The 23,786-nt window shown below is 39.9% G+C and overlaps 1 pseudogene; it reads right to left on the minus strand.

Moving 5' to 3' along the window:
* Window positions 1-1,753: 1,753 nt before the first annotated feature.
* On the minus strand, window positions 1,754-23,321 carry LOC140000840 (kinesin-like protein KIF27; annotated as a pseudogene).
* Between the last annotated feature and the right edge of the window lie 465 nt (window positions 23,322-23,786).

Below are 23,786 nucleotides of genomic sequence, written 5' to 3' on the forward strand. Positions count from 1 at the left end.
CAAACAGGTGCTTGAAAGAGTTAGGTTTTCTTAGGCGTGAGGAATGAAAAAGAAAGCAAGAACTGACAACTTACCAGCACACAGTTTCCCTCGAGCTTGCTTGGCTTCATTCCGCACCTGAGGCTGGGCTCCCAAGCAGGATTGAGCAGCATTGTGCAGAAATGCCAAAGCCTCCCCAGCTGTGCTGGATCTTCAGCCCGAAGGGCTTTGGCTCTGTTGCCTCCTCAGCAACATGGGCAATTGCCCAGGCAAGCCGGTGTCCAGCAGCTTGACTCAGGAAGCACAGCCCCGCCTTGCCACCGCTTGCCGCTCACACCAGGAGCCCCCGCGGTGGTGGCAGCCGTTGCGCGGCGCTTGGTGCAGTGCGGTGCGTTGCGGGCAGAGGGCTGCGGGCTCCTTCTCCTCGGGGGCGGCTCTGCCATGGGGCGTCCGCCACGGGGCTGCTGAGGCGGCGGGGGGCTCCATGGGGGAGTGGAGGGCGACGTGCGCTGGGGCTGGGATGGGCCTGGGGCTGGGGCACCGCGCCGCCGCCACCATGCCAAGCAGCACTCCTGGCATCTGTGCTGCAGAGCCAGCCAGTGTGATGCCTTGGCGTTTGTGACTTCACAGAATCACAGAATGTCTACGTTGGAAGAGACCTCAAGACCATCGAGTGCCAAACAAAGGCAACTCTGCATTTCCTTCTTAAACACCCGGTTTCTTCAGAAAAACAAAACAAAACAAAACAAAACAAAAACAAAACAAAAAACACAGAACTTCATCCCTCACACGGGATTCCCGAAGTGAGCCTGCAGGGGCTGCCAAAGGCAGCAGCTCCTCAAGCACTGCTCCCACATGGCTCCCTACCACGGGCTCCATCCATCCCCCAGGAGCAAACTTGGTCAAACTAAGCCCCTTTGGAGATATTGGATGGCAGGCCTTACCAAATGCCGGACAAAGGAGAAGATCTAACCCATTTCGGAAACCAATATTTGCAACAACATCTTACAGTTTGGTGCAAGCAACTAGAACAAATCAATGTTTTAGGCACTAGACCTTTTATTTGCCTCCCAAGGGGAAGGATGCACTTTAATCAATATTAGTTGCTGTATGTGTGTAAATGAGGCAGGAGGAATTGAGACTGAGCACGAAAACATTTGGGGAAAGACTACGGTAATAAGGTGATTAGTCTAAGGTGATTACATAAGGTAATTCAAGATGACACCTCTTGGGGTTTTCGAGAATTATGCAACAAAATCACCTTTTTGGTTACCCAACTTTTCTTGGCTTAAGCAATCGTTTAGAGGAATCCTGATCTTCTTTTTAAGAGTAGTAGTCTTGACTTGTGTAGTGGTACAATGTGCATTTTGGTGCTGTATGAAGGACTAGATTATGATACCTGGAAGTGTAACTGAAACAAGCACCAAGTCAAAACTGGTAAGAATTTAATGAAAACTTTTAATCAAGAAGGATTGTAATAAGCCAAAGAATTTGCTTAGGCTCAAGAAAAGGGGGGACTTGAGACAGGGAACAAGATAAAGACTGGTTATTCCTAGGTCTGAGCTAGCACCATTGTATGTTAAGGACCCGAAAGACAAGGAAGTAAAAGACTGTGTCTTTTACTTTCCGGTGGCTCTTTGCTTGTAATACAAGCTTCACCATTCTAACTTGCAATTTAGGCAATCTTAAAACAACTGAACCATGACAGTAAAATATGAAATTCTTCGTATTTTCAAAAGTAGTCTGCAATTTCAGTAGCAGAACACACAAAACATAGTCTTTGAATGTGACTTTAATGTACACAGGGATTTTTGTTATTTTTAAAGCTCATCACTTTTTTATTACATTGTATTATGCCCCAAAATATATTCAGAGGAAAGATAACTAAAGGTAATTATACAAAAATACTGAGCGCTTCTTACAAACGTTACAAACATATGGATTTGAAAAAGTTAGAAATTCACAGGGACATTCACCCTTCTACATTTCGCTACAGTTTGGCTGCGATGGATGTTTCCTCACAGCAAAACATGTCCTGGACTACATGCTTCTTTGTGTATTAGACACAGAATAATCTTCCCCATGCTCATTTACAGTCCAACCTGTGCAATATTCATGTTCACACCGTCACAGCATACTTTCGACTAATGAACCTCTAGGCTTATTATCCTGCCTGGAGAGCTAAACCTCAATTCACTCTGGTAGCAACAGATGCATATGTGACCAGCATCTACGTGTTACAAAGACATGGCACTACCTCAAGTGTGACGAAATAGAACCATCAGTTAAGAGGAAGAATGAGTCACGCTGAGCCTTAAGACGAAACACGGGGCCAAGAAGGCTGCACTGTGCGTGTGAAGTGGTGGTGGTGGCAGTGTGAGGTGTAAGACAACCAAGATAATGACAATGATTAAACCATTTTTGCTTCTACACTAGAACTACTTCATTTTAAGTTTGAGTTGTGGTTAGTAGGACCTGGAACAATCAAAAAAACTTTTCATAGTTGTTTGTTGGTCCTTTTTTTTTTTTTTTTTTTTTTTTTTTTTTTTGGTCAAAGCATAGATCACATTAGGAAGCTTATCTTCTTACTACAAATATCTAGGTCTTTTAACCTTAATAAAGAATGATTTTAGTTAACTGGAAGTATGGACCTCCTCATTGACAATCTTCCAAGAAATAACTTCTATGAAATCAAGTGCTGGCAGCAAAATCAAGTTGATTGTTTAAAATACTGGCATCTAAAAGCATAGCATATTACACATTTGTTAATTATAATGCCATTCAGAGTCTTTCAGATCATAAAATACCGTTTTCTCAACCACAACAGTGTGAGACTGTAGCTTCTGAAATTATGCTCGAATCCACAGAAAACCAAACACGAATTTAGAACAGTGTTATACCACTGCCTCTATTACAAACTGATGTTGTCTCTCCTTTGCAAGTGTGGGGAGATGTAGTACCTTCCTGGATAAGAGTTAGTTCAGTAAAAATATGAGTTTTATGTCTATCTGATATAATTCTGTCTGTTTGCTACCCCTCAAATGATCTACTGACAAACACAAAAGCATTTTAAGATCATGTACTTACATTTAGTAGGTGCCATTAGTTGATGGGGTGACTCTCCAAAAAAGCCCTTCAATTTCTTCTTCAGCTCTCTGCTGGTTTTCTCTAGAATAAAAGAAGTCTTTTTCCAGTTGCTGGACTTTTACTTCATACTCTTTCAAGGTTTCTGCAATACCTTCACCATCTTGTTCTAGGGCAAGTAAAACTAGTATGAGAATCAAATCTTCACTTCACTTCTCTGTGCCAAAATCAAGATGCCCAGCTAGAGAATGTCCTGTATTTTGCTGACACTCTGCTTTCAGGGTGTACATTTAAACTAGTATGACAGAGGAGCAAAAAGCCCATGCCAACCCCAATTCTCCATTTTAATAGGAGCATTTAGAGGATAAAGATCAAGGGGATTGCTATCTTTCACCTTTCCAATGTCAACAAATTGAATATAAAAATGTGACAATTCTGACCGTTTTTTAAAAATGGTCAGCTTTTTTCTTTTATACAAGCACCTTGTGTCTGTTCATCAGCATCCTACATGACATCAGAATTAGTAACAGCCAAAATGCTATCTTTCTACCTCATATCTTCTTTTTTCTTTCATATGAAACACAGTATTTCTCAACAGTGACTAAAGATAATATCTGCTGTACAATTCCCCTTGGAAAACAAACAAGCACCCTTGAAATGATGCAGTATCAACTGTAGTTTTTTCTCATGTTCTCTGTGTTGTAGCGTCAGCTGCCTGTCACACTGCAACTTGATGTGCTCAAGTGCAGATTCCAATTCACGTATTATATTTTCCTGGTCTATGACCTTCATCTCCTGTTCTTCAGTCTGCAGTTGTAATTTACGTTCAGACTCTCGCAGGCCAACAATCTAAGACAATCTAATACACTTCTATCAAACCATTTCAACAAATGCTTTTACAGTTCTGCTTAATAGATGAATGGATACAAAAGCAATTGTCTGTATAAGCTGTAAGCTTATACTGGAAACAGATTTGCCTGCTGACACGAGTTCACACTTCAGAATTGAGCTCTGTAGATTTTGATCACATGGACTAGTGGATTTTTTAATGCCCTGTGCAGAACTTAAACTGATACAAGAGTTTTTTTCCTGTTTCTGGAAAACTGCCAATTTGTGTACCACAGACAACTTGTTCACAAAATCACCCAAGGTTCACCCATGGGCAAAGAGAGACACCAAGTCCTAATGCATTTCTTTTTTATGTTTCCAGGTGTCATTACGATTCTTCAGTATATGGTGGTAAGCGCTTGTTTGCAGAAAGATTTTATAATGGATTTGGAAAAAAGAAATACTATCCTGAGGTTAATAAAGACTGCAGGTGGGAAGAATTTCAATACGACACCACTGTTTAAATATGTTGCTACTTGAGAAGTTAGCAGCATAAAGCAGTGGAAAGGAGCAAGGAAATTTCCAGAGTTGCAACACCTTTTAAGCTAATGACACCAAAACAAGATACAAACAAGTAATAGAAAAGCATCTTTTTTTATGTTGATGTCAAGATGCAAAATATCCAAATTAACAACAGATGTGAGTAACCTAAGCAGGCTTTCAAGGAAAGTGGATTAAATTGACTTTACTTCTTGACACTATTTCATTTAACTATTTAGTGCAATAACAGGTAATAGGATAAAATATTGATCATTAGCCAAAGCAAACCTTGTTAAAGTATTTGAAGAGGATAGCTCTGAGCTCATCAGCAGACAAGGAAACTAGTTTTCCTATTGCATTATCCTCACTCTGTGAAAGGATCTGTGAAGAGGATCTAAGCAAGTACTGGCGACTCTGAATACTTTCATTCTTGTAATTAATAGCAGCCTCCAGGGCTTCAATTCCTTCTTCCAGCTGCAAAAGGACATGTTCTTCCTACACAGAAACACAGGAGTGAGATTGTAAAAAAAGTACAAAACAAACCTTTGTGTGCATAAGACATTAACTTCATTCTCAAAGGTGAATCTAAATTGAAGAGCAAGACTAACTAGTAGTAGTACAGAGAATGGAATGGGAAAAATAAGAGGAAGAGTACAAATCTAGAACCTGTTTGGAGCAAGCAGGAAATGTCTTGATATCCCTTCCACAGACCAGAGTTCAAACAAATGGTTCATCACCACAAAAGCCTACATTCTATTCTTCCTCCATTTTCCCCTCCCCACAATTTGATGACTTCTATTACTTTTTCAGTTGAACTAGTTTTCTAATTAGCGATTAATGAACCAATCAGATCTGTAAGCAGTTTGGTGACCATTATCTGTGCAGGAAGGTGGCAGAAATTCATGCCCTGAAGTATTGCAGAAGATTCTGTGGAGTGAAGCAAATAGGATTCTTTCTGGCATGCTATCAGCTCAGTAATAGGCCCCAACTGCTGCTTCTCAAGACCTAAAACAAATCTGTGTATTTTACATCAATTTATTCAATCTTCAACTTAATTATACTGATCAATTCAAGTGTGTAACATCCACAATATGGCTTATTTTCATTGTAACTATATGGAGGCCTTCAGGTGAGGTTTGGTCTTTCACAAAAGCCTATGAAAAAAAAAATCAAGGGACATCACTATTAGAGTACTTCACCTTGTTCTATGTCCTGATAGGAAAATAGCTGCCTAAGATAAATTGATGGACATCCTGTTTCATTATTTCTAATTATAGAATTGTTAGGCCAGCGACATTTGTCCGGACTCTAGCTAAAGTAAGTAAGTTCCTCTGAAAGTATATGTTGTTCACTGTTATGGAAGTAGTGCCATTATAGCAGTATTTTCATGTCGGCTGTTAACAAAAACACCCAACCTCAGTTCTTTGATTCTCTACTGTCTAATACTGGGAGACATTTTAGGTCATGATTGGAATACTTTATTATACAACATTGCCTAAAACTTTGATGTATCTCAGAGATAGTTACTTACTTCAGCTGACAACACTTTTCAGTTACCCTCTTTCAGTTTCTCATCCACACTATTTCTTCTTCTGAGTAGCTGATCCCTTTCCTTCTGAAGAACCTGAATTTTTTCCAGAATGTCTGTCTTATCTTCAGTAGTGCTGTCCTGAAGCTGCATACCTTTATCACACAATTCCTGGTCCAGCATACTTAAGCGAGTAGACAATTTCATACTATCTTTGTTTAAAGCCTTTAAAAAAAGAAAAAAAAGAGAGAGAGAGAGAGAAAGAAATAAGAGGAAGAATGAAAGAAACCGTAAATATAAAACTCCTTCCCCATAAACATGTACATGAGACTGTCGCATCCTAAAGTGGAAGACCTGTCTACTTCTTGTAAAGGGACGCCATTTAGGCTAAGTAGACAGCTACTATAAAATTTACTATTTAATCAAAAGATGAAAGAAAACAAAGAAAAGCAATGTGCAGTTTTCTACATATCTTACATGAGTTAGTCATTACGGTGACAATGACATTTCAATTTCTGTTTCTCAGTAGCCAAAGTAAATAATACAGAATGTTTCTCTGCCATGTTCTCTACTTTGCAGGCGTTGAGCAATTTTTTAGATATTGTTATTTAATGTGCTGCAATAACAGAACTTTGGAAGTCAGATTTTGTTTTGTTGTTAGAATTTCGGGGATATCATGTAAATAAAGGTTATTACATTCTATTATTCATGTTTAAAATGTTCATTTGATCAAGCCACACAATAATGTAATGGCAGCGCTAGAGATACAAGTCGCATGGCTTAAACCTCTTCTGTTATCCGGCTGCCCTCCTCCCATAGTCTTTTCAGGCAGCTCTACAATTGTGTTAAATTTCTTTCTTTCTTTCTTTTTTTTTTTTCTTAAATCACCTGGCTAGATCTCAGTTTCTTGATTTCTAGGAGGCTCTTCTCTTGCAATAATGCTTCTTTTTTAGCTACAATGGCTTCTCTTTTCTTTAAATCTTCTTCTAGTTCCGCTAACTGTTGGTGCTGTTGAAGAATTCTTTCCATTTCTTCATCCAGCCATTTCTTTTGCTCTTCTAACTTCTACAATTTAAACAGAGATCCAGAGAGCATTAACGAGGACTATTTGGGTCAGAATTTTATGACTATGTTTTTCCTCTTTTAGAGTAACTGATAAAACGTGAGAAATCAACATTTCAATTCTTAACATTAAGTGTTCAACAGAATCCTGATTCAGGATAATACAGAAATAGGACTGACTTAAGGAGAGGCTCAGCAATGTTATATTACTACATCTTATGCAAACAATTTTATCAGATGCTTTTAAGGAAATGTATTATTTTCCTAAAAACAGTTATAGAAATAGATGTCATATATAGAATGACAACAACTAAGTTTGAAAGGTACCACAAGAAATCAGCTAGCCCATCCTCATTGCATGATTCTTGCCCAAGACCAAGATTTGTGGAAAAACACATCGTGATGAGAAACTGTGATGCTGAAAGAAAGAAAAAATGGGAGTTCTGATCCTGCTAGCAGAGTCTATTATAAGTCTCTTCTGAAGCAATGGTTTATCAGTGGGCATATTGCTGGTATGGCTAAGAAGTTGCTTTTATTTCGTTTTTTAAATTGATTTTCACCTCTAAAGACTTTGGTTAACTCATGAAACTCTCATGTTCCAATGTCTAGTTCTGAAATCATGCAGGTAGCACTGTTGCACAGGAAACCTACTATTCTAACACTGTCATGAACAACCAAAACCATAGCCGTCTGTCATATTTGTCAGATGGGAAAAGAAATAAACAAACAAACCGTGCAACATTTATAACAGAGCTCATCAGAATCACCTTCAAGCCTACCAGACAACCAAACTCGTTGAATTTCCAGCTATCTGAATTACTACCTTTGACAAGTCATAGAAAAAACAAAGACATTACAGCCCTCTCCTTTCGTTCATTCAAAACCAGTTAAAGAGCTTCTTGACTTGTCTCAGTTTTTGCTACAAAAAAAAAAAAAAAAAAAAAAAAACAATTTAAAAAAAAAACAGGGGAGGGAGGACGGAATACTCTTCTTCCAAACGCTTTACAAAGATGACACGGGGTGAATAAAGACACCTTTCTTTTCAGTGTCCACACAGATTTGGAATAGATTAGCTACCTCTGATTTCTGTAAAGTCCACACCGAGTTATTTTTCTTCTTTTTAAATGCAGCAATCTCTCTGTCTTTAAGAATCTTCTGTTGCTGTTCCATCTTAAGCTGAAGTTCCTCTAAACAAAAACAAACAAAACTTTCTTTCTGCCTCAGTCAGTGTGTTTTTCAAACACATTTAATGACAGAATCTACACAATCATGAAATCAGAAATATTGAACTAATTTACATGCAAAATTGCAACTCAGGGCTAGACATCACATAATAACATTCAAAAAAATAGCTGAAGAGAAAGGAAGAATGAAGATTTCTGTGAAAATACTTATACACAATTTCTTCAGTGTCAAGTAAGCAATTACTTAAAAGGACAAAATCTGGTAGTATAGTACATTGCCTTTGGGAAAACAAAGGTCAAACTGGTTGATCTTATTCTTTGTCATAAGGAAACAGAAAGAATCCTACTTTAATTTGTAGCTGGTCCCGCTGAAGCTCTGCTTCTAGTTGCTTCTTTTTTTTCACTCTCCTCACGCAGTCTTTTCTCTAGCAGGGTCTGCTGATGCTTCATCTGAGCCACGTTCTGTTCAAGTTCTATTGCTCGTTTTTCACTTTGGTTAGATAGAGAAGCCAGATTCTTAGTGTCTTGCTTCTTCTTCTGTAAGGCCTGAATGTTCATGGAAAATTTCAGCTTAACAACAGGAAAACTTAAAACTAAATCCCGACTCAGGTTAATTCTCTATTTCACTGAGTTAGGACAGTGAGCAAGACTTGCTACATTTTGCCACAACAATCACACATTATCTCTAAGGTCTCTGAGCCTTCGTAAAATCATCAAAGACAGAACTATCTAACTACTTAGTTGTTAAATAGTAGTGGGTATAACTGTGTGAAGGTTCTCATTGGCTACTTCAATCCAACTAGCTTCAATTGTGTGAAGCTGGTGAGAGTTTCACAAGCAGAGTGTACGGATGATAGTGTCTCAGGTGATGCTGAGACAGGAATTTGCAAATCCTAATGGTCATATTGGAAATACCTGCACTTTCAGCTTAGCTGCATCCATCTTCTTTCAGAACTCTCTTTGCAGCTTGGCTTTCTCAGGAAGCTCTCTCAGCTCCTTATTCTCCAGCTCCTGAAGCTGTTTTTGAGTTTCGGCCAGTTCCATTTTGGCCTGCTCGGATTCTTGCTCCGGTTTAGTTATCTTCAAAGAATATTGCCTGCTTACACACTCTGCATCCTTACCTTAAAGACATCATATCCAAATAGTTTTAAACCAGCAAGCTAATAATTTGCAATGTATCACTTAAACCTGTAATTGAATCGTTACTTACTTCATTCTGATTAAACCAAAAATTTCTGAGACATTTTCCAAACCTAAACAAACAGCTCCCTTATAACACTGAAATATAGATGAACAAAGGAATTTTAAATCTGAACTCTTCATAAACCATCTGATGTCACCAAAGAAAGTAACACCTGAGTGCCACATCAAGTGAAAATTTTCTGCCTACTGCAGTCCTTGACAAAATAGCTTGCCTGTATTATTATGTTTTTTGTTGTTTGTTTGTATGTTTGTTTGTTTGTTCCCCAGAAGAATATGCTACATATTTCTCAGCTTTCAACTTGGTAATCAGCAAAAAACTCTCGATTGTGTTTCTACTGATTTGCCCTGTTCGGGCAATCTGATTTGCTCTGTTTGGGATTCCGTAAGTACTGTTACTGGGGACGCACAATGTTTCTCAATGCCAAAAGACTGCCTCAGGAGAATATGTACACACTAGAAGAGTGTGATTGAAACAGGTAAGCACAGATCTTTAGGGTCATCACAATGATAAGTTTCTGGCAAGCATATATGTATCAGGACAGGTGTGTAATGATATAGGCTAACAGGGACACTGACCTTTTCCCTCATCCACTTCTGACTCCTGCTTCTCTACTGCTATGATGGCAATGCAAGCATTCCCAGCACAGTGTCGTATCTTCTCTCCTATCCCAGACACTGGGTGACAAACACATGTCCATGAAGAGATCAGTTGCACTAAGCATACATGAAAAATTACACTATAGGTGGATAAACACAATAAGCTACAAAACACAAAAAAATATTTAACAAACAAATCTGCAGATCACAGCTGAGTAGGACACAATAAAAATTTGCAGCCTTCAATGCACTCATAGCAAGTAATTCATAGAAGTTAGGAAACTGTAAGTTACCAGAAGTATTCCCGCAGAAGAAAATTACCCAAAAACTAAGATATGCAGGTCTTCAGAAGTTTTGTGTCTTTTTTCTTGCTTATTTCTGAATGTCTTCATTTCAATTTTTCAGTCACTTACCTGTTCTTACTAATTCCTTAATAAGTTCTTCTTTCATTTTGATGTTAAGTGCAAGTTCTCCCATTTTTTGCTTGGCCTCAGTGAGTCTCAACTCTGAATTCTTTAACTTCTGCATGTTAAAAACATGACTTTTCTGGAGGCAGTCGATTTCTTCACCTTGAAAGAAAACAAAACAATGTGGAGACCAAAAAAAAAAGGAATAAAAAAGGAATAAAAGGAATACACTCTTTAGCCAAAAGACAGTGATCTGAAATATAGTATGTATAGAATTCTTACAAATGAAGCGAAAGAGCCAAAAGGAGAGAGTATTGCAAAGAGTCTTTTCCCTGCCGTCTAAATATGGAAATGACAGCATGCATTAGCATTTCAAGAATGCTAATGAATGCTAATCTGAGAGAGAAAAAACATATTTAATTTAAGCATTTCCAGTGCATCTCTGATGAAATAATAGCATGTTTCCTTTTCTTGAACTAGTACTAGATTTGTAGGTCAAGTGCTTTCTCGCTAGTAAGTAGTACTCAAACATTAAGGTCACTGATGTCAATTTCAGAAAAGGGAAAAGGAAAATAATTAAAAAATAAATTTATGTTGAGCTATAATGAAAAAAGTATTTGTAGCAAATAAAGACATTTTGATGAGAAAAATAATTACATGTGATAAAGACATTATTGCATATTCTAGTATTATATCTAACACAATTTACTCTCATGACTTCCATTTTACCTGTGGCTGTATCAGTCTGTGGCACAGATTTGTCACATAAGCTGGACTTGTCAACTTGACATTTCATGTCACTTTGCTCAAAGGGAAAGCACAGAGAAGCCTGTTTTCGTGTCCATTTTTGGTTTATTGAATGCCTAAGAAAGAATGGAAAACATGATACATTCTAAACACAAAGGGATTTTTTTTTCTTTTAACTTTATATAAAGTACATGATATTAAAGAGAAGAGTGCCAAACTGAGAAAGCTTACATAAGCATTTGCACCTTCTTCTTCCCATGCTTGATCTTGTTGGATGATGTCCCCAAAACAAAGATCATGCAATCTTTATCGCATCCAAAAAATGTGGTTTTTAAACTAGTTTCATAATATGCCTAGTTGGTCCTGCAAATTTATTTTAAGTAGTATCACAAATGGCCTCACTTTACAGTAGGATTAGGCAGTAATATTGTATTTGCTATATATTTATCTGTAACAAAAGTTAAAGAAAAAATTACCTAAATGAGAAAAAAAAAAATAAATTACTTTTGACTGTCTGTATTTTCTTTCTCTTCATCACTCTGATAGAGAGGTGGCAGTGAAGGACTTCATCTTGATCTTCTATGTAGCTCAGTATCATCTGGTTACGAGCACGGAATCCTGCCATCATCCGAGCCAGGGAAAAAGCAGGGGGACTGGTATACACCTGCCAAAAAGCACCAAAAAAACACTTGGAATAGTTCAGTAATTCTTTATTGATATTCCAATAGTATTTCAGTTTAAAAGTCTTTCACTACCTGACCTTGTATGCAGAATTGCAGGTGTTTAAATAATATTTCTGAGTACCTGTGTACCAGAAGGTTTTGCAAGAGAAGGTTCTGCTTAGAACACTTGTCCCAAGTGCAAAAGAAGGTACTGTTACCAACTTATTACCCAAAATGTTCAGTTATCAGTACAGAATAATCATTCATTTTGGGAATGCTTCTTATCTGAACTGTTAAACATTGCACAAAAAGATCACTAAAGACTACAGCTTTATGACTGTGATAAATTCTGTGTTTTAAGTCAATTTGTATGGGGCTTTGAGCAACCTGATCTAGTGAAAGGTGTCTCTGTCCATGGCAGAGTTGGACTAGATGATTTTTAAAGGTCCCTTCAAACTCCAGCCATTCTGGGATTCAAAATGTAAACCCATAGATTTTGGACAACTGGGACATAGCGTGTGTCGCAAGACATTCGAAAGTACTTTTTCAGTCTTCAATGCTAAAATGCTTCAAAGCCAAACAGCAGCTGACAATAGGTCACCATAATTTGTCACGCCCAATAGAATTATTGAACGATAACTGTTAAAAAAAATGTAATGCTTAGGTAGACCTTACCTTTCGTGTCTCTGTCCCTGAAGATGGGTAAAGGGAGTGTAGCAGACTCTTTGTGAGTGGGACACTGTATGGCCTTCTTGCAGATGCCGTAACAGCAGGCCCATCTCCACAAGCACTTGAGAAGTCCCAAGTTTTCACAACCATAAACTTCTCTAATTTTTCTTTTAGCTGATCAATAAGGATTTGCTGTTCCACCATTTTTTCATTCTCATATGAAAAAAACAAAAACAAAAACGGTTGCTGATCATCAGGTTTGCATCATACCTTTCTAAATTCATTATAAAGGTCAGTCTTCTTGTATATCATTCACCAACTCTAAATTCTTCTGCAGTGCACAGGCAAATTCTGCAACAAACTGAAAATTCTCTGGCATGACAGGTAGAATCTTACCTCTCCCCAAACTCCAATCATTTTTTTTTTTGAGACATTTTTGTCTCTAAAGGACCTGTCCTATATAAATTATGTCAGCTAGATTTAGACATCTAGTGAGAAGTAGATGACATATTTATCAGCCCTTGCTTGCCTTATTTGTGTGTTCATGGATAAATAAAACGGTAATTCAAGAAAAATGTTCAAATGAAGCACATGGTCTGAGTTTAAAGAATGAAATGTACATACATGTAGGCTTCCTCTTCCTCTTGGAGTGGTCCAACTTGAAAGATTATTTTTATTAATTAACATTCATAAAATTGGACGTGACCCCAGGATCCCCTGTATCAACCGTTACTTTCTTTTCTACCCAGCCTCAAATTTGTCGGTAATGCTAGTTTGAAGAACTTACTTGCCTTTCCTACAGCAATCTCTGTGCATTGTTCAAAATTACATATCTTCACTGAACTGATTTATCCATAAGGCCAAGACCATACAATTTTCAGTCTTCTCTGTTCCTTTCAGAATACATCGAAAATCTTGCCTACCAACAGGAAATTTGAATAACAGCTAGAGATAGTTAACTAAAGTATGCATTCTCCTACTTTGAATCATATATTTTTTATTTATTCTTTTTTTCTCATCTTCTTAGACTGCAAGTCCTTTCCCCATACATAGACAATGCCCCACAAATTGACATTTTGTTGGAATACAATACATAATATTTCTGTGTCATAGCAAAAAGAATATATATGTCAATACCATACATTTTATGATTGTGGAAGTAGTAATGGGCAACTCCACCTTACAACTTTTTTTTTTTTTTAATCCCTATAAGACTCTGTCCCTTATGCCCTTGTACATACAACCCCATAGTGCATAACCTGTTACATAAATACATGGGTACAAACATTTACATGCTACTTTTACAGTTCTTATTCTATCATGTATCATTGAAACGACACTTTCCTGTGCATACAACTTTAAGCCATTTGACACAAGCATTTGATTTAATTATTATACTGATTTTTCTGTTTTTAAGTAAAAGTGAGAGCTGCGATCTTTTGCCTACAGTACAACTGTTTCTGTTCATAACATCTGCCTCGTATCCTCCATAGGATACAATTATAAGCATAATCGTATATAAGCATCTATGTGTATTAGAAGCATGGATTGTTTCAGTCTAATAAGCTGACAATATGCAGTATGGGTTAAAAAAGGAAAACACACAAAAAAAGCCTATCCAGAGATGACAGAACAGAAAAAAAGTTACAGAGGGAAGGAAAAGATGGTGACCAGTGTACTTACCTTTCATTCATTGACTCTCCCCAAGCCATCAGCAAAGAAGAGGAAAAAGGAGGATAAGGAGGAAAAGGAGAATAAGGAGGAAAAGGAGAATAAGGAGAATAAGGAGAATAAGGAAAAAAAGGAGAAAAAGGAGAAGAGTACTAACTAGCCATGTTTATGCTGTTCCCTTTAAAAAAGGTCAGATCTATCATCCTATAAAGTCAGATCTATCAACTATCCTATATATGGTCTCCTGGATCTTGAAATGCTATTCACTTACTACCCATTACAATTTCATTAGCATATACAAGATCTAGAGAGGGAAGGAGGCAAGCAGTGTTTCCACTGTGTCACTCAGCTTCTTGTAATAGTAAACTCTCAGAATACTAGGATGAAATTCTGTCTTAAAAAGTCAAAAGGCAACAATACTTTACTCTCACACTGAATAAAGATATAACAAAGCATGTTTCTACACAGCCTTTCAATTAAAGCATTCTGTAGGAACTTGATGGTCTTTTTGAGATTCTAAACAATCTTTTAAAGCCTTTCAAGTCCTAAATCATGAATCGTCCTGAAACAACTTAGCAACAACACAGATCTGGAGGAAGGCAGGAAGCAAAGAGAGGGTGAATGAATCACTTAATATCATACAGGAAGGCTGTGGCAGTTAGGCTGATACACAAACTTCAGGAATCACAGTACTGTGATTCACCCACTAGATGATCTCAGCTCATTAGGGAATACAGCTCTAATTCAAACAAGGTGCTTGTAAGACTGGTAGGTGTTTACATCCAAAAAAATTCTGAAGGATCTGTCTTGAAATCATGAGTACATTCCTATAGTGGACGGATGGTTTGATATAGATATATGTAATATATGCCAGAGGAAAAATACCTGTAATCTATGTCTTTCTTCAGCCTTCTTTAAAGATTCCAGTTGCTCTTCATTTTCCTGTATTAATGTCTTTATCTGATTCTGCTATATCTTCAATTCATGATCCTTCTGGCTGAATACTTCTTCATCCATAGCTAGAGCCTGCTAGATAATAAAAGGAAAATTCAGCCAGTGGAAAAGCAGGCATTGTTATTCTTGAAGTTGGAAAATTAAATACATACATACATTTATTTGTTGTTCAAAGATGTGAGTGGAACTGCAAAGTTGTGACGTATATATGGCAAATTCTCCCACCATGGAATCACAGAACAGCTGAGGCTGGAAAGGACCTCTGGAGGTCACCTGGTTTAACCCCTGGCTCAAGCAAGGCCACCTTGAGCAGGTTGCCCAGGACCATGTCCAGGTGGCTTTTGCAGGTCTCAGAGGATGACTCCACTTCTTTGGGCAACTTGTTCCAGTGCACAGCCACGGCCACCACACAGTACACAAGTGCTTCCAGATGTTTGCCTAGAAGCTCTTGTGTTCCAGTATATGCCCACTGCCTTTTGTCCTGGCTGCACGTTCACTGCACCTTCCCTTCAGGTATTTGTAAGACATTGCTAAAATCCCCCACTGAGCCTCCTCTTCTCCAAACTGAACAGTCCCATCTCTCTCAGCCTTTCCTCATTGGAGAGGTGCTCCAGTCCCTTAAGCATCTTTGTGGCCCTCTGCTGCACTTTTTCCATTATGTCCCTGAATCTCTTGCATGGGGGAGCCCGGAACTGAACAGAATCAAGCAGAATGCAGTAGAGAAGTTGGAAAGGACCTACAAAGATCATCAAGTCCAACTGGCTGACCACTTCAGGACTAACCTAAAGTTACAGCATGTTATTGCGGGCAGTGCCCAAACGCCTCCTGAATACTGACAGGCATGGGGCACCAAACAGCTCGCTAGGAAGCCGGTGCCAGTGTCTGACCATCCTCATGGTACAGAAATTTTCCCTGATGTCCAGCGTGAACTGGACATCCCCCACAGCTTTGTGCCATTCCCATGCATTCTTCCCTCAGTTACCAGCAGCACAGACCAGCACCTTCCCTCCTCAGCAAGTTGCTGAGAGCCATGAGGTCGCCTCTTGGCCTCCTATTCTTCAGACTGGACAACACAAGTGTTCTCAGTCTCTCCTCATAGGACCTGCCTTCCAGCCCTTCTACCAGCTTTGTTGCCTTCCTCTTCACACTTTCAATTATCTTCACATCCTTTTTCAACTGGGGTGCCCCTGAGCACACGATACTCAAGGTGAGGCCACATCAATGCTAAATATGGTGGGAGACTCCTCTTTTGACTGGCTGCCTATGCTGTGTATAACGCACCACAAAATACAGTTTGCAACTGCAACTGGACACACTACTCCAGCTGTGGCCTCACTGAGCGGAAGGATCACATCTGTTGACCTGTTAGTGACACTTTGCCTAGTGCAGCCAACAAAACCACTAGCCTTCTTAGGAGGAAGGGCACATGGCTGACTCATGTTCAACTTGGTGGCCACCAGGACGCCCAGCTCCTTTTCTGCAGGGCTGCTTTCCAGCAGGGTGGCCCCCGGCATGCACTAGTGCCTGCAGTTGTTCCTCTTCAGGTGCAGGACTCTGAACTTGCCCTTGCTGAACTTCATGAGGTTCTTGTCAGCCCACCTTTCTAGGCTGTCAAGGTCCCTGTGGCTATGGCAGCATGGCCCTCTGGGGAATCAGCTGCTCCCTTCAAAAGTGGTTTCCACCAGTCGTTTCTTTACTTCTGTTTCTCATCTATTGATTTTGTTTTGACAAGTTTCTTTCTCCCAAAGGAAATAATGGACCCATAACCAACACTACCTTACAAAGTGGGTATTTAAATCCAATTACTTTCTTCGGTGTGCTGTGAGATTTGGCTGTAAAATCTCAGCATCAATCATAATATTAATACACTTCTCAAACAAAAAAATAAGGATGGCCCTCCTCATTTTTCATCTCAAAGAAGAGCCTAAAGATTAAAGAAATTATAATGTTATTTTTTTTCAGATGTTTTTCTGGGCAAGTGATCCAATAGTGATTGAAGGTTACTTCCAAATGTAGTTGGCCTTCCAGAAAACCTTTAGGAGCCAAATGCAAAGTATAGACACACTATGTCTTACCATTCTAAAGACAGATACTTCTGTACAACTGTATCTTTTCTGTACAACCTATATCTTTCAAGTAAATACAACTCTTAAGAGCTGCTCAAGAGCCTTTATTGCCCTGTTTATTTTAGCATCTCCATAACCATCTCCTCCGAGCTGTGGATGGCATGCTTACCTGGGTATCTTTCAGTTTAAACCCAGCTCTTACACTGTTTTGAACCTGGGAAGCAGAGCTTTACAATAAGCCAGAGAAAAAAAATGAAGAATAAATAACAGAGCTGTAATTTAGGATGATGAGAACCAAGAAAAGCCAGAATTTGTGTATGCGATTGCGAGGTAACAATCTACAGGCTTACCAGAATTCAGTGTGAAAAATGAAAATAGGTTGATTTTATAAAATTCTAACTTGTTGGAACTCTATCTCCTCCTCCTACGAGACAGACACATTAGCTTTCCTGATTTGTTCATAGGTACCTAAACAATCAACTTAGAATGAAATACCTGGCAGTTCTTTAGTTCTCTCCTCAGCTGAAGAATTGTGATATGATGGGGCTCTTGCATGGTGCCAGTTCCAGTGTCAATTTGCTGCACGGTGAGAGCTTCCTGCTTTTTAAGCTAACATCATCATTCAAATCAACCAGGAATGGGAAGGCTTCATCCAAACAGTTTCTGTAGCTGAAGCACTGAGCTTGAAGCTGGGTGAGCTGTTCTTCTAGCAAACTGATTCGGGTTCTTTCTTGATTTAAGTCATGTCAACACTGATTACCAACTTGTTGGTTCTGCAAAGCTTCTCGGAGCAATCTGATTTCAAGTTCCATTTCATCAATCCGGTCTTGATCAGGGTTGTAGTTGACAACTGGTTTATTTCTAATGTTTTTGGCTCTGTTTGCATATTTGAGCGAATTTACAGATTCATCAAAGTCTGATGAGGATGGACTTATACATGTTATCATGACAGTCTTGGCGTTCCCTCCTAGGGAGTCTTTCAGAATGCGAGTGATTTTAGCATCCCTGTATGGAATATGTACGCTTTTCCTTTTTGGGTCTCCAAGCGCACTGATGACATTTCCCAAGGCCAACAAACCACTATTGATTTGAATTGATTCTTTGAATCCTTCACTGGTATTTCCAGTCTTTGTCACCCTCTCTGATCCTGCCAAATCCACAAAATGGAACTTTGAAGCAATCATCTGGACTGATTTCCAAGATGAATCCTGTGGATCACTATTTTTTTTGAGACTCTGCAGATTGTTTCTGACAAATACTGATAGTAAAAATGGCATGTGATCGACTAGAGTTTTCGTTCATTTGTGTTGTGCCTGCGTGACGAGCTGCATTGCCACTTTCCAACAGGCTCATCACTTCATCTGCACATTCTACTTGGAATTCCTTAGCACCAACAATCACTTCAAACACCAAAAGAAAATCAGAATAATTACATTAATTTTAAACTTTTCAGTAAAAGCTTACTGCAATTATGAAGAGTCAATCTATAAACACAAATCACACAAGCATACAAGCCTGCATTATTATAAGGTCGTAGCACATAGCTAAATAAAATAAAACAGTATGTGGAAAGCACGAAGTACAGCACATCTGAAACCTGCAGAAATAGAATATATGGGTGTATTTTGTCACACCATTTGAAACAGTATTGTAAACAGAATACACAGAATACACTTAGGTGTTTACACATCGTCTTATGAAATTTGCAACCTAGTGCTATCTAGAAAAAAAGTATGAGCAAACCTAGCTCAAAGCTTACTTTGTCAGTTAAAAAAAAAAAAAGACAGAAATTTTGAAAGTTTGTAGTAAAAGTGACTCCCACCCTATGTTAAGAACATAGTTCTTAGTGGAATGGAAGCAGATATTTACAGCATAAGTAGCTTAACAAATATAACTTTGAAGTGAGAAGCAAAGGCTTAATCTTAAAGCATTCATTCAACTGAATAATCATGCACAATTGTGTTTCTATGCTGAATTTGCAGAAACAGTAACAGTACTACCTTACCACCTGATGCTGCTTCTGGAGGAACATTGATATTGTTCATAGGAATCTCAAATGAAGGCTGCTTCAGATCAGCTAAACTGAATTGATATTTTGAAAACGTGACTTCGTCTAGTATTAGTCATCGGTAAGCTCTCTTTTCAAGAGATGGAAACAATAATTTGTGCACACAACAGAAATCAAATGCACGAAGTTCTAGAGCTGAAATCCTACCTGTATTTCCGTTTTCATCTTCTCAGATATGTAAATCTTTCACAGAGGTCTCCAACTCCAATAAATCTCAAAGTTCTTCCTCGTAAACCTCTATATAAGATACCTTCACTCGGAAATCGATGTTATGGTTTTCAGAAATATGCTGAAATAACTCCTGAATAGCCCGTGGGATTATGCCTTTTTCATCCTCTGAAACTGATGCTAAAATAGAAACACAGATGTCACAGACACTTGCAGTCATTCTGTCACACAAATTACAAAGACTAAAACTAAAGAGAAGTCTGCGAGGTTTATCACTCAATATAATAAGGAATAGGAAGAGCTCAGTTTTCCCAAGTTTTCATGTAAAGATTTGCTTTTCTGTTGATCAGAAATGCATGGAAATGATACAGAACTTTACTACTTTCTGCGGGTACGAGACTACAAGAAAATTAAATTAGTAAAAAATCACGCTAGAAGAAAAAAATATTTTGAACTTGCTAATGAATTAATGATAAAACTTCAAATCCTTTATGCAAAAAGAACGAATACATAATTTTCAGGGTTTCAAATTCAGAATCAAGGACCAAGAAAAATCCAGATAGTCTTCTAATTCCTGCTACTCCACTTCTTCTCTCTTATTCAGCAGAACAGACAAACAAATTGTGACTTCTCGATACGGAAGGGAAGATAACCAGAGCTGGTGATACACGATTTCAGGGAAAGTCAGAAAGCAAAATTGTATACATGCAGAAGCTGAAGAATTCTTCTGCGAACTAATACAGAAAAATAGTAGTTTCCAGTCTCAGGTGTTTGAGAAACACTGACTTGGAAATACCAAGTAAGTCGAATAGTAGAGTTTCAGATATCTGCCTTTAAAAAAGCAAAATTTGAATTCCACATAAAGTTCAACAAGGCCAATATGCAAGGTTCTGCACTTGTGCTGGAACAGTTACAAGCACAACTACAGTCTGGACAGAAAACAGATTGAGAGCAGCCTTGAGGAGAAGGACCTGGCGGTGTTGGTTGATCAGAATCTCCACCTGAGCCAGCAATGTGTGCTTCCAGCCCAGAAAGCCAACCATATCCTGGGCTGCATCAAAAGCAGCATGGCCAGCAGGAGGAGAGAAGTGATTGTCCCCCTCTGCTCTGCTCTCGTGAGACCCCACCTGGAGCTCTGGGTCCCCCAGCACGAGGACGTGGAAGTATTTGAGAGAGTCCAGGAGGGCCACAGGGATACTTAGAGAGATGGAGCACCTCTCTTACGAAGACAGGCTGAGGGAGTTGGAGTTGTGCAGCCTGGAGAAGAGGCTTTAGGCACAGCAGCCTGCCAGTGCCTAAAGGGGGCCTACAGGAAAGCTGGGGAGGGACTCTGGAGGGACTCTTTGGCAGGTGGTGTAATGATAGGACAAGGATGAATGGCTTTCCAACTAAAAGAGGGTTGATTTGGATTAGATATTCAGAAGAAATTCTTTACTCAGAGGGTGGCAAGGCACTGGCACAGGTTGCCCAAAGAAGCTGTGGATGCCCCATCCCTGGGGGTGTTCAAGGCCAGGCTGGATGGGGCCCTGGGCAACCCGGTCTAGTGGGTGACATCTTTGCCCGTGGCGGGGGGTTGCAACTGGGTGATCTTTAAGGTCCCTTCCAACCCAAATCATTCTAGGATTCTATTCCATGAAATTTATCTATGAAATCTCTTTGTCAGACTCTGAAAAAAGTCCAAGAGTGAGTTTGCTTCATACAATTACCTAAAGCAGATACTTTCTAAGTAGGATAAATGGAGCCAAAATTTCTAAAGCACTGTGTTTCAGAAAGTAGGGTAAGTTGCCTGTTAGAATAGAGAATGGGAAAGAGCACTTTAATTTTTTTTTATTTTTTTTTTCTCTCATACTTTTGGTATAGCCTAACGGACACAGAATTTGTGTTTAGAACACAACCATCACATAAACTTTGGAATATATATGTCTTTTTTTGCTATACATTTTTTCATTATCTCTTAAAAATTCTCAAGCATCATCTGTTATGTATTAAATACTTAATTTGCAGAACTACATTGTTCACACACACACAAAAAAAGACTTTTTACAACGTACCAATGTGACCACCTCCAATGGTGTAAGTCTTCCCAGAACCTGTCTGTCCGTATGCAAATACTGTAGCATTATATCCCTCAGCCAAAGACACTAGAAGAGGTTTAATGCAAACTGGATAAACTTCTTCTTGGGTTGAGTTTTTGCCAAATACAACATCAAAAGTGAAGACACGGTCTTTCCCAATGATTATTTGTTGTGTATTTGGGACTAATCTCACGCATACTTGGTGGTTATGAAGTACTTCCTTGGAAAGCAGAGGTCTGACCCTTACTGCAACTTTAACCAGGATCTCCTCCATGCCGGCCTCCATCTCTGTGCTCCCCCCTCAGTATTCAGGAAGTCATTACGAGATCTGTTACAATTCCTCTGTTCACCTCATTTGCAATTTTCTGCACCTAAGAAAAAATGTTTTCCGAGTTAAAGAAGAAAGAATTAACTCCCTGCTGAAGCAGAATGTTGAAGAGTTTCCCAAAGAATACATAAGCAACATTACACCCTGGAAAGGAACTGTGATAAAAAAGCAGATATGTTAACAACTGTTAAACCAGTGCAGAAACTAATTTTGCTTCTATTACCTTCTAAGCTAGCAGACTTAACCTTTGGTCTGAAAGTGGTCAGACTTTCTGTTTGGACGTTATACTGCCGGATGAAGCAACAATATTGTAAGATCTTGTTAATGAACTCTTGATAAAGCATAGACTTACAATGAACCTTATTTTCTCACTGCTACAGTACCGATGCATAGGCAACAGAAATTATTCAAAAAAACCTTTTTATCCGGAATTAATACCTATAGACACACACGTGCTTGAAAGCCATCTTCTGCTTACAAGGGCCAAGTATTTAGAATTTCAGAAGCACAGAAAGCTGTCGTGTTGCTTACATGGTGGGTATGATTTTAAATAGTTGTGATTACTACACACCAAGCATTCCTCTGATTTTAATCCGTCTCTTTATGCCCATATGGAACTATTTTTTATTAGTTATATATTTCAGCAACCATGGTTCCTTATACTGCCCCCCATCTATTAATTCTGAAGCACAAGAAGAAGCATCGAATAGGATTTCTTTACAAATGTCTACCAGAAACACTCCAAAGCCTCGATGGGTATCAAATGCTGCCGGATCCCAAACACATCTTCTGCTCTTGCTGATTCTCAGTCAAGGAGGCTTTGCCATGCAAAGGACAGTTTGCTGAACTTCCTTCTTGCTCAACTCCCACGCAGCCTTTTTGCTCTGTTACCCAACTGGCAGAACTCACCAGCTAAGCACATCAAATTCAGCCTGCATGAAAATGCAACCAGATTGAAACACAAGTCTTCTGTGGTTGCAAAGAGAAGAGTTTTGGCATTTCACTCACACCCATTTGCATTGAGGGCTTGTCCATTCAGAGCTGAGAAACTTTGGAAGCTGACAAAAAGCCTTGTTGTACAGAACAGAGCAAAGGGAAGCCAAGAAAGAGAAGCAAGAGCCTGAAATCCTGCTCATTTCAGAAAGGGCACGGCAATCACGAGCACATACTGAAAACTTACTGACTCCCCCCCCGCCCCCCCCTCCCAAAATGACACCCAAACCAGTCGCGGGAGGGGAGGGGCGGAGGAGGGGAGAGATCCCATCTCCTACTTCCTCAAACAAACACCAAGCAAAATGCCGGCTCAGCGGCGCTGTGGGGCGGCTCCCCCCAGCCCCAGCCCCGGCCCCGTCGCTCCCCGCTCCAAACCTGCTCCGGGCGGCGGGAGGCAGCCTCCGGGCGGGCTGAGGGGCCGGCGGGCCGCGCCTGGGCCGCCCGCGCTGCTGGTGACAGCACCTCGCTAGGCAACGTCCGCAACCTCCGGCGGCGCCGCCCCGCCGCGCACAGTGGCCCCCCGCAGCAGGAGGGCGCAGGCGGAGTGGGGGTTGAGGGGTGGGTGTGAGGGGACACCGGGGGGCAGCGGGGGGCAGCCCCCGGCCCCCAGAGACGCGCACAGCTCGCCCTCGAGTCCTGGGGAGGGTGGAGGGGGCCGTCTGCTTGTGGTCAAAGCAGGGGTGCGAAATGCGGCTTCCATCGCCGCGCTCGTCATGGAGGAGAGCGTCTCCTCACGGCTCCGGTGGAGCTCAGCGGTAAAGGCTGAGTTTTCCCTCAAACACAAGCGGTCTCCAAGTAGGCGAGCCACGCTCACAACTGCTCGCAGCTGCTGGCCCAGCAGCCGCCGGGAGTGCCCAGGCACACGTCCACACACAGACACATCTGTAGACACAATGCCGACAGAGCTCAAGGAGCAAAACGCGAACGGATTCTGTCCGATTTGTATATGAAAAACAACAGATAAGACCAAGTC

This window comes from Anas platyrhynchos, chromosome 34, assembly GCF_047663525.1.
Source record: "Anas platyrhynchos isolate ZD024472 breed Pekin duck chromosome 34, IASCAAS_PekinDuck_T2T, whole genome shotgun sequence".
Lineage (NCBI taxonomy): Eukaryota > Metazoa > Chordata > Aves > Anseriformes > Anatidae > Anas > Anas platyrhynchos.